This window comes from Schistocerca serialis, chromosome 7 (genome assembly GCF_023864345.2).
Source record: "Schistocerca serialis cubense isolate TAMUIC-IGC-003099 chromosome 7, iqSchSeri2.2, whole genome shotgun sequence".
Taxonomy (NCBI): Eukaryota; Metazoa; Arthropoda; class Insecta; order Orthoptera; family Acrididae; genus Schistocerca; species Schistocerca serialis.
In genome coordinates this window covers 291,880,171-291,893,418 of record NC_064644.1, presented here as the reverse complement: position 1 = coordinate 291,893,418, position 13,248 = coordinate 291,880,171, and the positions used below count along the sequence as shown (strand labels likewise).

At 41.2% G+C, this 13,248-nt stretch overlaps 1 protein-coding gene across 2 annotated transcripts in view; it reads right to left on the bottom strand.

Annotated features, from left to right (window-relative positions):
- The window catches only part of LOC126413336 (tropomyosin-1), a 102,246-nt gene that overhangs the window by 24,497 nt on the left and 64,501 nt on the right, over positions 1-13,248 (bottom strand). The window contains exon 10 of one of the 2 annotated variants that reach the window (XR_007575366.1): positions 9,942-10,262. The exons of the other annotated variant lie outside the window; for it this stretch is intronic. The gene's annotated coding sequence lies outside the window, so the exon portion shown is untranslated. The remainder of the gene's footprint in view (positions 1-9,941; positions 10,263-13,248) is intronic. 2 annotated transcript variants of the gene reach the window in all.

Sequence of the window (13,248 nt, the reverse complement as noted above, 5' to 3'; positions counted from 1 at the left end):
TACAGGCCAAAGTGTATGAAAATATAAAAAAGTCATCGTTTTCCGTTAAAGCGTTATCCACAAACAGCCGAAGAAAGAATGAGCATGTCAAAATGAGTTTTGCTGTTTTGGCAGAAAAGTAACCGGAGATGGTTGAAGTGAAGAGAACATAAAATGCTGACTGGCGATAGCAATAAATTAAAATGTAACTATTAGGAATTCTTTTCTGCAGGTATTTTTCTCGAAAGTAACTTTGTATGTAAGTGAAAAGTAGACGATAAACAATCCAGATGAGAAGAGGAAAGAAGATTTTGAAAAGTGCTGCTGCAGAAGAATGTTGTAGATCAGACAGGAAGATCAAATATATGCTGACGCGGTACTGAATAGAAATGGAGAGAAAAAAAATTTATGGCACAATTTCACTCAAAGTTGGAATCGTTCGATAGGACAAATTCTTAGGGATCACAGAATCGTCGAATTGATAATGGAGGGAATTACGGTGAGTGAAAATTGGAAAGGAAGACCTAGGTTTCACTACAGCTATCACATTCACATACATGTGCAGTAGTTACACAGAGATGAAGATGCTTCCAAGGGATCACTAGAGAAATTTAGGAATCTGAGAGATACGTTTAGGTAACATCACAGGGAGACTTAAAATGAAACGAACACGTGACACCAATGACAAGAAAACGAACAGAAGACTCAAATTTTTGCAAAGGATTCTGCAAAAGTGGAATGCATCTTTTACAGTAACTGCACGCAAGTTGTTGTTCGACAAATTCTAAATTTCAGCTTAAGTGCGGGGGATTCTGCCACCGAACGACACAAAAATTGATAAAGGCGACATGAAAGAGTAACACACATGATCAGGGCAACTTAACGCAGTTCGAAGGTGTCGTAACCCAGAGTCGCAACCTTGTAATGTTCACTTCCGTAACTCAGCTGTCAGTACGACGGACTGATAACCCAAGAGGCCCGGGTTCGATTCCCAGCCAGGTCAGAGATTTCTTCACTCTGGTTCTGAAAGTTTGTTGTACTTACGTTTGTAACGTTAAAAAAAAAAATAAACTGCAAGATAGGTATCCCTCCCAGCATGTGACACAAATTATGTAGAGCTTTAGTGTCAATGGACATCAATATATATCTGGCGCTTCGCAGCTTTCAGATCCTTAAACTGGAAAAACGAAGAAAAGGCACATAGTAATGTGTGATGTGGAACCACCTTCGTTTTGTGGATGACATTGTCCTGTTTCCCTCAAGGAAAGGTAAACTTCTACAATGAATAGAGGAATTTAGCAAATAAAAAATGCAGGCCAGAAAATCAATTATTCGACAGTCGACCAGAAAGTAATTTCACACATTTTCTTTCTCGGCCGACTGTAAAATTGCGAAACTTGCGAATTTCAAACGCCAGGCATGAATTCTTTGAAGTTTCTTTATTTCGCACGCCAATTTTCTTTTCCGTTGACAGATAGGATTGCTGCAGCGATGTTTCGAAATAGAGTCTGTAAGTGTATTATCGCTACGTTACGATCAGCGTGTCATCATTGCATTTGTCACTGTGGAGAATTAAGCTGTGGGGAAGATCCAAAAACTTTTATATGAAGTCTGTAGAGCATCTCCGGTCAACAGGAGTACAATGGTCACTGGACACAGATGATGGAGCTATCAGAATGCGATCGGTGCATCTGATCACATTACGAAACAGAGTTCGACAGTGTCGCCCCATCCACGCTATAACCCTGTCCTAGGTCATAGTTCCACTTGTTTGCGCCATTAAATGATAGCATTTGTCGAAGACATTTTGAGGACGACGACGAGATGACTCTCGCAGTGAAACAATGGCATCATGACCAGAACAAGAACAGGTACCGACAGGGCGTACACACCAATGTGTCTCTCTGGAGGAGATCCATAGAACAGGAATGGGATAACGTGAAAAATAGGATGTGTAGATAAAACATCGTTCTTTCACGTGTATAATTATTCTTGTGTGGAATAAATAACTGTTGAAGCGAAAAATGTGCGACATTACTTTCTTGGCAACACTCATAGTGACACTAAATTGTTGCGTAACCAACATATACACTCATGTTCAGAAAAAACGGGACACCTTGAACGACTCGAGCTAGGTCGTTCATATTCATAGGACATGTACATTAATATGTTCTGCAGAAATTGCGAGCATTTTAGCCACGTCGGCCCGCCAGTGGAAGGCCAACATCGATACCGCGGAGCAACACCGCCCGCCGGCAAAATGTGCCCGCGGCTCTCGTTCTACATCTCCATCTACATCTACATGGATACTCTGCAAATCACATTTAAGTGCCTGGCAGAGGGTTCATGGAACCACCTTCACAATTCTCTATTATTCCAATCTCGTATAGCGCGCGGAAAGAATGAACACCTATATCTTTCCGTACGAGCTCTGATTTCCCTTATTTTATAGTGGTGACCGTTCCTCCCTATGTAGGTCGGTGTCAACAAAATATTTTCGCATTCGGAGGAGAAAGTTGGTGATTGGAATTTCGTGAGAAGATTCCGTCGCAACGAAAAGCGCCTTTCTTTTAATGACTTCCAGCCCAAATCTCGTATCATTTCTGTGACTCTCTCTCCCATATTTCGCGATAATACAAAACGTGCTGCCTTTCTTTGAACTTTTTCGATGTACTCCGTCAGTCATACCTGGTAAGGATCCCACACCGCGCAAAGTATTCTAAAAGAGGACGGACAAGCGTAATGTAGGCAGTCTCCTTAGTAGGTCTGTCGCATTTTCTATTACATCTCGCCATAAACCGAAGGTAATGGATCAGTGTGACTTTAGCACACTTTCCCAATGCCTCGCAGACATATGTGCGAAACGTACCGTCAAATCAGCGACTTTGAAAGAGGACGCATTATTGGCATGAGAGTATGTGGTGCATCCATCCGGGAAACCGCTGCTCGTGTTGGACAAAGTGTTTCGGCAGTCCAAGTTTCTGTGCAGAATGGTTCACGGAAAGCCATACAACACGGCGAGCTGGGTCATGTCACACTACTTAGCAGTGGAGCAGTGTAACACATCGTATATCTACCTTTGACGAATGTGCAGAAACGTGCCAGACGCAATGGTGGATGAAACGACGTCACTGGGGGCAGGAATGGCATCAGATAGTGTTTTCGGACAAATCTAGTTTATGTTTGTTTGAAAATGATGGCCGCAGACAGGGGGAGCGCCATATGACTGACTGCATTCGCACAAGACACTCACCGCCAACTCAAGGCCTTATGGAATTGTGTGCTATTGGGTACCACCACAAAGCACAGTTGGTGAGTATCCAGAGCACTGTGACCAGTGTGACCTACGTGAATGACAACCTGCGACCCGTAGCCATTATCTTTCTGCACAACATCCCCAGACGCCATTTTTCAGCAACCAATACACGACCACATCTTGCTGCACGAACACTTGACTTCTTGGTGTCACAGAATGTCAGCCTTTTGACCAGGCCTGCCAGATCACCAGACTTGTCGCCAATCGAGAATATGTGTTATAAGGTGAAACGGCGGGCGAAGTGCTGTGCCCCAACCACCACAGATGAACTTTGGTAACAGGCGAATGCAGCTTGGATGGCTATAGTACAGGACGCCATTCACGTCTTATACACGTCGATGCCATCACGTGTGAAACAAGTTATCAGGGCCTATGGCGGACCCAGTGCCTTCTAGGCAACAGGACATGTGCTGAATCCAGGTGACTGAAATGCTAATCATTTCTGCAGAACATACTTGACCTTTGAATATGAACGTCCTATCTCTAATCGATCAATGTGTTTTTTTTTCTGAACATCAGTGTAAAACTAAAATGGCATGAGTTAACAATGAAGTCATACATTCAGCTGACGAGTTTGTGTATTTAAGGGTACTGAAGAGGATGACTGGATGAGCAGCAAAAGAAATGAACAAGAGGTTACAAACCGCCTGGAATGAGTATGGTAAACTAAATAGGATATTCACAATTAAGGCTCTGATCTGCCTGAAGAGAGAAGTTGACAGTCTGCGTGTATTACTCTTACGGTAATGAGAAGTGGGATTTTAATGTGTAGTTCAGCAGGAACGAAGATTTTCTAAGCGAGCTGTGGAGTGATACCTGTTGTCAAATGAAATAAGTGTATGGCATTATTGGTCGGGAGGCCCCGTCCGGGGAAGTTCGGCCGCCGAGTGGAAGCCTTATTTCAGTGGACGCCACATTGGGCGACTTGCGGGCCGGTGATGAGGATGAAATGGTGATAAGGACAACACACCACTGAGTCCACGAGCGGAGAAAATCCCCAACCCGGGCCTGGAATCGAACCCAGGCATGGGAGGCAAGCACGTAACCACACAGCTAAGCAGGCGGATGATACCTGTTGTGTATTACTGGGAGTGATGAAGGACTTGAGTTGATTATGACTGTTATGAAAATTAAGTGAAGCTGACTGGGAATTGGGATGGCCAAGGGTATCATTTGTGCAATTCCACGAGAAAGTTGTGGTATCGATAATAATGATGTCACATAGTTTCTGAAGTTAGCACTACGAGAGACACAGACGACAGCGCTCTCTATCCGGTGCTCCTCGAGGTCTACGAGCTCCGCGACTGTTTCAGCCCATTTCATCAGGTGCAGTCAGCCAGGACACTTCGCTTCATCCGGCCAGAGTGGCCGAGCGGTTCTAGGCGCTACAGCCTGGAACCGCGCGACCGCTACGGTCGCAGGTTCGAATCCTGCCTCGGGCATGGATGTGTGTGATGTCCTTAGGTTAGTTAGGTTTAAGTAGTTCTAAGTTCTAGGGGACTGATGACCTCAGAAGTTAAGTCCCACAGTGTTCAGAGCCATTTGAACCATTTGAACCACTTCGCTTCAACTTCGCACCACCTTGCAAGTTATGTAATATGTTTGCATATGTTTATCCACTAATAAAGGTGCTTAAACCGTCTCTGCAGTACCGAGAGATTAGTACCTTTTCCTGTTCCTGTTCCTTACCCACGCGCCGCCTCCCAGGCGGGATACAAAAAAAGTAAAACACACGTGACATCAGAAAAGGAGTGATTAAGATCATCATGATGATAATGATGACCATAGTAATGATAATCATGATGATTATGACAGTGGGAACGGGACCTTATGGAGATTTGACCTCATGGAAAAATGTTACTCAATGATTCGTGAACGATGTGTGGCCAATAATTGTACTCTTACAAGTCGGTAAATGGCAAAAGGAAGTCAGAGTCGCATTCCAACAAAGCATACATGTGCGCGGTATTCTGATATGAAAGCCACGTCGGAGACCCTCTGCCAGCCTCCCAGCGTCATTTAGCCATAGATGAGACGGAAGCCAATCTCGGCAGACAAACATTTGCTGTGGGGCACGGAGCATGCATGCACCGTGTTTGTTCGTAGCGGATCGAAGCCACTCACTCGTCTGCACCCCTGCTCTCCACCTGTCTCAACGTAGTACGTCTACCTGGTGAACATCCCCGCAGAGACTTCCAGAAATATTTACATTGTTTCTCGTAGCATTCTCTGCACAATTTTAGCTTACGGTCAGCAACAGAATAAAGATTTGTATAATACCGCTAACCAGGTATCCCCCTGTTCAAATGAATGGCGTAGAGAAGAAAGCAAACGATAATTAGTAACAATTTGTAGTAAACACTTCATTTAACGCATCTTAGATCATAAAGTCTCATGAACAAGTACTGCATGTTACTCAAGTGCTTAACGCAAAAATATTGCAATAACAGAGTTCAGGCAATTGTTACGACAAAACAAATGTATTCATCATAGTGATGTCTGATGTCGTGAAAAGTTTAGCATAAAACTACAAACTTTGTGTGGCCGCATAAAATGTACCATGAACCATGAATTATTTACTAAAGCCTATTTGCAATAAAGTGTCTTGTCCGTCAAGTAATTACAAGAAAAAAATAAGGTACTTTGTAACACATCCTCATAAAAACTCGTGGTAGACATTTACTTGAAAACTATGAAACTATGGAAGTTTCTGCAATGTGTTATTGACAGTGTTACACGAATTCATATTTCGCTAATGTTCGTAATAGCCTGACTCGTGATTTATTTTCACTAAAAAAAGGTAAATAACTGTCAGTCCAATGGAATACACAAGTACTGAATTCTGAGTGTGCCTCACTTGGAAAACAACGTACAAAGAATGACAAACATTCACATGTTACTGCGAAGTTCTGGTAGTACCAAAAAGCCTTAGAAACAGTCGTAGTTAACGAAAAGATGGAACGCGAATAACAATCGAAAACCTGTTTTTAATATCTGAATTACAGTACTGCAGAAATAGGTTTATTGCGTAATTAACACCTTCCAATGGGTTGAGCTGATTAAAATTCTCGTAGTAAGATGTAATTTATTAGACTATTCTTGCTGAAAGAATTCTTTTGTCCACTAAAGTATTTAAATAGCATCATATCTTACAGTAATATAACTGTATTATGTTAAAAGCAACAATTATCTCTCAAAAAACTTCATTTCATACCTTTCAAGAATCCGTTTCTGAAATATGGGCAATAATTTGGTGAAGCTCTTATTCTGAGTACTATTCTAAAAATTTCATTAAGTTCGATTATGTGTAATGTGTAAGTAGTGAAACGGGTTGAAATAGGAGTCCTTCTATACAGATTTAAGTTTACTGTAGTGCCAGTTCTGTCAATAGCAGAAATGCTCCTTCAACACGAGTGCATCCTGTTTATTTAAGGTCGTGTTGACATTCAAAGGTGATGTTTCCAATATGCTAATTGCAATCAAATTTAATAACTTAAGGATAGCTTGACACTCATAGTATTTCCACATTTCAGCATTTAAAGTCCATTCGACTATTAAAATTTTCAAGCTCAATGATAAAATCCGAAAAGTTGTAAAAATTGTTTATTTCTAAAAAGGAAAGCACAACCCGGTTTCAGGACCGGATTGAGCTTTTCTTTCTATAAATAAATAAGATTCCAATTTTGTCAGATATTATGTTACCTGTTGGTCAAAAATTAACATGTATAATCTAGCGGATCAGACATTAAAACTGAATGTAAGTGGCAGTGCAATGTTTAGTTTTCCAAATTCGATACATTCATGTTTATTGACCAACGAGATACATTGTATTTGACGAAACATGAAACTGAACACTTGTAGAGACTTGAATGTCACGTTTGTAAAGCACAAATGCTAGAACGTTGTGATTGACTGAGTCTGCCAATTATTCTATCTCTGCTACTAGATACATTGCAGCTTAGGTGTCATATCACATCAAACGCTGAGGCGCACCATGAACGAAAATATTTATTACATCTTTTTTAGTAATTTTACGAACTTCGAAGTCAAATTTTATTGCACATATAGAAATCGAGGAAACTGTCTAATCCAGTTGCAATTATTTGCTTCAGTGACTACAATCGGCTTAAACATTTAGGTAATTATCAAGTGCGAAGAACAAGTCCATCCTTCTTCGCGACAATTCTCGGCTGCACTCTTCAGGGGCAATGACGATGCCCCTGGAGCGTTTTCGATGGCAAGTGTTTGACCACCCGCCATAGAGCCCGAACTTGGCTCCCTTTGATGTCCATCTCTGCTTACATGAGCCGCTGGCTATGACGACAACATTTGGGCACAGGAATCGAACTGCAGACCAACGTACAGAAGTGACGGAAAGCACACGTGGCTGCCTCCTATAACGAGGGATTGTGAAATTGGTACAAGGCTAAGACCAATGTCTGCGTCAGTGTGGTGACTATGTAGGATGTAGCTGTAGGATGTAGCTAACTGTTGCAGAAAAAGAAAAAAACGTTTTTGTTTTTCACTGTGATTTCAATTCCGCGACCACTCGAACCTTACTTTCAGAATAGCCTTCGTATTGCCCGTAAGCTTTCCATCCTCCGCGGATCTTATCAGCTCTTTTGATTTACTGAGAGTGACGTGTTGAACCACCTGCAAACGGCACACCGTCGGTACTTCGTACAAATATTATTTGTTTGCTGTCCTGCTCCATTTTTATAGCGAGCGGAAAGATTTTTATTTATGTACCTTCTCTTGGTCCCTATGTGAGATATACGACAGCGGCAGCATAACAGTCTCGCAATCTTCTTCTCTAAATTTATCCGACAATGTTTCGCGACAACTACACCACATTTCTTCACTCGAATTCCCTTACTATTACTGTAACCATCCCGTGCCAGCTATTGCGACCTGTTAAGACTCCAGCAACGCGCCTCTGAATTTTTTCGATGTCTATTGCCACGCCGATTTGATAGAGATTCCAAACAACGAACCAATAATCTGGTATTGATCACACTGGTGCGTCGAATGTAATCTCGTTTACAGATGCATTACACTTTCCCAAATCCTTTACAACAAGTCCGTCTTCCACTGACCTTCCCTAACACTGATTACACTGATTATAAGCGATCGTCCCGTTTCTTATTACTTCTTAGTATTACCCCTGACTCCTATACAAAGTGATATATTGAAGATGTTCACAACTAACCTTGTATTCGGATACCATCAAGTTCACTCTCTTTATTATTACGTTTACAGACAGCGGACAATGTGCTTTTTTTTTTTTTTTTTTTTTTTTTTAGATTTCCGTATCTCAGCCAGTAAAAACGGAACCCCAGTACGAATGTACGAATGCTTTGTTGTCCGTCAGGCTGTCTGTCTGTTGTTAAGACCCATTTTTTTCACTAGTGGCAAATAAGGGTATCAAGCTGAAATGTCAAATACTAGGGTCTACGGTTCCTTGGCGTTCTGTATAAGAAATGTGAACTTCTAAATCAATGAGATCAAAGTATCCGGCCATTTATGTCACACATTTGGATTCTCACAAACTGACTCATCGAAACCTATAAACGAACTGTCTATATTGGTAATTAAGTTTTTACGGAACGCTCAGAGCGCAAGTCCTATTCGCACGTGTCCGGTTTTTATTTTTAGTCCACCTGTTATTGTCTTGACTTCCAATTAGAGTGACTGTCTGCAGGCTGGGAGAGAGATGAAGTTTGGGGACGCCAGTCTTCTCACAAGTGACACACACAGATGAATGTCGTCCGCATACAGCATCACGTGACGAAAGTCCGCCTGGGAGGGGTTACTACTATGTAAGCCTGGCCTAGACGTCGGTGCCGTTCTTTTGTATAGCTACATCTGCACGGAGAAAAACTTTTGTGTGACTAACACGTGAGACATAATGTGTCCGCGAAACACATGACTATCGGTGGAATAGAGGCTAAATCCATAGGTAAACATAGCTAACAGGTTAGGAAAAGGCCCCATGAAACCAACAGAACAGCAATGACTTCATACCACAGAGAGAGTTTGTTGACCTGTCTGGTGAGAGTTTTGTTTCTGAAATGCTGACAGTACGAAAGCGGGGTACCATTGCAAGCTGTGAAAGTCCATGTGAACTGAAGCAGACAAACACTTTGCAAGCTCAAGCAGAATCATATTCGTGTAGCCACGCCGGAAGCACTTGACATGTGAGCACCTGAAACAAGCTTGCTGCAGAGGCTCCTATGGCTGTCTCTTTTTTTTTTTTTTACTGTGTTTATTAGGAAAGTATTATTCTTTTAACTTAGCTTGTTGCAGAGTCAATTGTAATACAAAAGCCTACAGTAAGTAATCAAACTAAGATCTAAGCATAAGAGAAGGAAGAGTCTACTTATCTACTGAAGCACTCTAAGTTATATCAACTACAGATCAATATTATTAATAAATGAAAACTACAGTTACCATTATATGAAAGCAGCAATTTTAGTGTTACTTACTAGCAAAAGATAGTTATGTATAGGCTTAGAGATGTCAAAGTAAAGAGTAAAAGAATATCACTACAATTTTAAAAGATTTGTCTAAGAAGATGTACAAAAAAAGAGAGTTGCAAATATTTTAAACACTATATATGTGATATGGCATAAAGAAAGCTTACTACCTTCTTGCAGCAGTCCTCACGAGGCAGCGGCACTTAACAGTCTGTCTTTTTTTGTTTGTATCACCCGGAAAAGTCTTTTTTTGGCAACAGCACAAAACACACACAATGCGTTGTTAAGTCGGACAGAACAGTAACACATTTTTGTTGTTGTTGTGAGAGAAGAACGGAGACGTGTAGACAAGTAACAGACATTTGCATGTGCAACTTTTTTTTTGTTTTGGAGACGGTATTGTTTTGTTTAATATCCTGTAAGCTCGGCAAACGTGGAGTCCAAGTCGTCGGTAATCGACTTGTATTTCTCCTTCTCGTTGAATAGGTTGTCTGGAACACGAAGCAAGCAATGCCGACAGTTAGTGAAGCCAGGAGCGTTACATCTGGCGCAACTTCACACAATACACAGGCTATGGCAAATAGCAAAGCGTTTATGACAACACAAGTAAATTTGACATCTCCAACAATGCAATAACATATTCGAAGCTCCACGTACAAGCACACGTTGACAAAACTACAAGTATTAGACAAAGTATAAACAGAAAGGCTAATTTGTTAGGTACAAAAATTTCTACAAGGTGAATTAATACTACATATCTACTTGACTACAAGTATTACAAGACGCACAAGGTAAAAGCTAACTCCACCGACGAGCTTAGGAAGATCGTTCAGGAATGTAGAATTGGTGGTTTGATACTAGGAGCCTATGGACTCCGATTCATTACTAATGAAATATTTCGTTGTCTTATGGCAAAATGTATTATGACGATTGGTCCATGACAGTTAGACTACAGCACATTGAGTTTCAAATGAATCTATATTCTGCATAAAGGAGCATTACACATTATAAAACTGTGAATTATGGATAGACTTACACAGGGCCTAATGCTTTGTATCTTTGACAGATTTATGTGTTCTGTGTGAGCGTCGTATGTAGACAAACCGACCCTCCATTTTATATCATATCCGCATTGATTGGTAACTGGTCCTGAGTTATTGAGTTCACAGTTATATCTCAGTTATTGAGCAGTTAAAGAAGCTATTGAGAAACGTGACATTCAACATGACTGAGCAGATTCAGTGGCTGAGTTTTGGAGTCAAGATAACACAAGATCTTGATCCCCGTAGTGTCGGACTTCAGTATAAAATTTCAGCATGGTACAGCCGCTAATAGAAATAAAGTTATGTGAATACTGGATAAAAATTCTCAAATTTCCACGTCAAAATCTGATAAAATCCCAAGATTTTGATGATTTTACTGACCTCTTCTGGGGCTGATGACGATAATGGAGGCAGTCATCGAAATCTGGGATTTTATCCGAACTTGACGCGGCAAGTTAACCGGGAATCTCGCAGTGAAGACTTCGTAGCCGTCCATGAATATTGTTTATTTTTAGGAAATAAACATTTCTCCGGCATTTGAAAGAAATTCGAGCTATTCGCAGTTTTCTCGAGGAAGAAGGGAAAACGCCTGTAAATATTGATAGCTCTGTCTTGGAAAGTCTCTTAAGTAGTGAACAGTTAAAGCTCGCAGTCTACATCGTGGCTGTTTGTCTTGCATGATAGACGAAAAAGTCGTTTTGTCGGAAAAATCTAAGCAAGGGTTTACAACTTTATGATATACAGGGCATCAAATCCCGTCTGAGGCTTGCGATCATTTTTATGTTAATACTTGGCAACCAATGCCATACAATCGCAATAAAGTCATGAGATGTTCAATTGCTGCTCTGCATCAAGACTGCTTGTGTCGCATTTATAGTTACATGTTATTGGACACTTTCTTTGAGTTGTCAAGGCTGTACGCCTGAGTCGATAGGAAGGAGTTGAAGTTTGTGATGTCTGAAGATGGGTGTAATCCCGAAACACGTAACATGTTCCAATAAAAGGGTCAATTGATCATCTCATGACTTTATTGCGATTGTACAGCATTGTTTGCCAATTATTTACGCCTTTAATCTTTCATATCCTACTGAACTGCAGCCCAGATAAAACATCTTTGACCTTCCACATCTGTCGGAATGCCAGCATAAAGGTCATGTCGTTTGTTATTCCCTGTCTGAAACAATGCTTACAGCAAGTGGAATTCGTAAGATTTCATAAGCAGCAGTTCACACAGGACACGCTACAGTGCAGTATTTCGTAATTTCAATATGTATACATACCCTAACAGTGTATATGTGAGTGTTTACGCAACCGTGTGTCATATAATTTTTGTAATCCTAATCTGAAATCCGTAGATGCCTTGTACTCGAATACTTGCAAAAGCAATCCTTTCCTAAAGCAAACTCAACAAATTCTAGCTTTCCTTGTGGCAGATGTCAGGATCATTATGATAGATATTATGAATATGTAAAGTGGCATTTCTGTGAGGTGTTATAGCCTAACTGTCTTGGCCCAATAAACAGAAACTAACGAATGAAACTGTTAAGTAATAATAACAATAAATGTTAGTGGAGTTCATACATTATTTGAATCACAGTACATCAGACTCCTGATTAATCACTCCAGGTTCATCGGTATAATAACTGTTCATACTTGGTACTTCATAGCTAACTACGGACAAATTGCACTAAGAAACTACAGCAAATAGGCATCACATAGACTACAGCTACGCATGCATTGTAGACAAAGGCATACGCTAGCAGATAGCGATCAGCGTTCTACCTTGCAGTTTGGTTAACAACTACTTGAGATGGGTGCGACTACTTGCTCGCTACTCTACACGTGTTAGCTCTCTTCTACAGCCACACACTACCACTACGTACTACTTTTCCGATGTCGGAATGCATCCTCGTGGCTAGGAACGCCCCGAAACGGTCCTCTTCAGGACTACGCATCTCGTCTGTGTGATGCGGGATGCTGAGCACCTCCGTTTGGTCTCCGGCGGGAGCAGAAACCTCAGTTTGTTTCCGAACAGGTATTACGACGTTTCATGGGTGATTTTACTATCCCTGCGTCACACTGTTTGAGCACTAAGGTCATCAGAGCATACCAAAAGATAGTCACCCCCCAAGAAACATCACGCTGATGCCTTTAAACAGTATCTTTGGTCTTGATAATGGCATCCGTTCGACGTTGACGACAGTCTACAAGCAACCATAAATAAAATAGCCTCTGGCTGCAAGGATGGTTTCATACCTTTTTTATCACACGATCGATATCGGGACTACCAGTCCTAATTTCAGATGAGCCTTAAATACACGTCTCACTGATGTTAGCTGTTGTTTTTCTGGATCACTGCCGGCTGTCAACCGAATCATAAGATTACAAGCCCCATGCAATACCACACAAAGTAACACCTCACTCGTCAGCAACA